Source organism: Coturnix japonica, unplaced genomic scaffold, assembly GCF_001577835.2.
Source record: "Coturnix japonica isolate 7356 unplaced genomic scaffold, Coturnix japonica 2.1 chrUnrandom571, whole genome shotgun sequence".
NCBI classification, from domain to species: domain Eukaryota; kingdom Metazoa; phylum Chordata; class Aves; order Galliformes; family Phasianidae; genus Coturnix; species Coturnix japonica.
The window spans coordinates 7,417-8,612 of NW_015439946.1; the positions used below are offsets into that span (position 1 = coordinate 7,417).

General features: G+C 42.9%; 1 protein-coding gene across 1 annotated transcript in view; it reads right to left on the reverse strand.

Moving 5' to 3' along the window:
• The window catches only part of SYVN1 (synoviolin 1), a 46,629-nt gene that overhangs the window by 2,476 nt on the left and 42,957 nt on the right, over window positions 1-1,196 (reverse strand). The window lies entirely within an intron of this gene.

The window sequence follows — 1,196 nt, forward strand, 5'->3', positions numbered from 1 at the left end:
TTAATGGGGTCACAATGGGGTGTTAATGGGGTCTTGATGGGGTTTAATGAGGGTTAATGGGGTTTAATGGGGTCACAATGGGGTGTCAATGGGGTTTTAATGGGGTTTAATAGGGTCACAATGGGGTGTTAATGGGGTTTAATGGGGTTTTATAAGGTTTAATGGGGTTTTAATGGAGTTTTAATGGGGTTTAATGGGGTGTAAATGGGGTCACAATGGGTGTTAATGGGGGTAAATAGGGGAGGGGGGCACAATGGGGCATTAATGGGGTCACAATGGGGTGTTAATGGGGTCTTGATGGGGTTTAATGAGGGTTAATGGGGTTTAATGGGGTCACAATGGGGTGTTAATGGGTCTTAATGTGGCTTAATGAGGGTTAATGGGGTCACAATGGGGTTTTAATGGGGTTTAATGGGGTCACAATGGGGTTTTAATGGGGTTTTATAGGGTCACAATAAGGTGTTAATGGGGTTTAATGGGGTTTTAATGGGGTTTAATGGCGGCTAATTGGGTTTAATGGGTGTTAATGGCATTCAATGGGGTCACAATGGGGTGTTAATGGGGTTTAATAGGGTCACAATGGGGTTTTAATGGGATTTTAATGGGATTTTAATGGGGTTTTAATGGGATTTTAATGGGGTTTTAAAGGGTTTAATAGGGTCACAATGGGGTGTTAATGAGGTTTAATGGGGTCACAATGGGGTTTTAATGGGATTTTAATCGGGTTTAATAGGGTCACAATGGGGTTAATGGGATTTTAATGGGGTTTAATAAGGTTTAGTGGGTGTTAATGGGTCTTAATGGGGTATAATGGGGTTTAATGAGGGTTAATGGGGTTTTATGGGGTTTAATAGGGTCACAATGGGGTGTTAATGGGGTATAATGTGGTTAATGGGGTGAATGGGGTGTTAATGGGGGTCATAATGGGGGGTGTCACAATGGGGTGTTAATGGGGTTTAATGGGGTTTAATGGGGTATAATGGGGATTAATGGGGTGTTAATGGAGGTCATAATGGGGGGTGTCACAATGGGGTGTTAATGGGGTTTAATGGGGTTTAATGGGGTATAATGGGGATTAATGGGGTGTTAATAGGGGTCATAATGGGGGGTGGTCACAATGGGGTGTTAATGGGGTGTTAATGGGGTGTCAATGACCCCATAATAGTAATGGGGTTTGATGTGGGTCGGATGTTAAT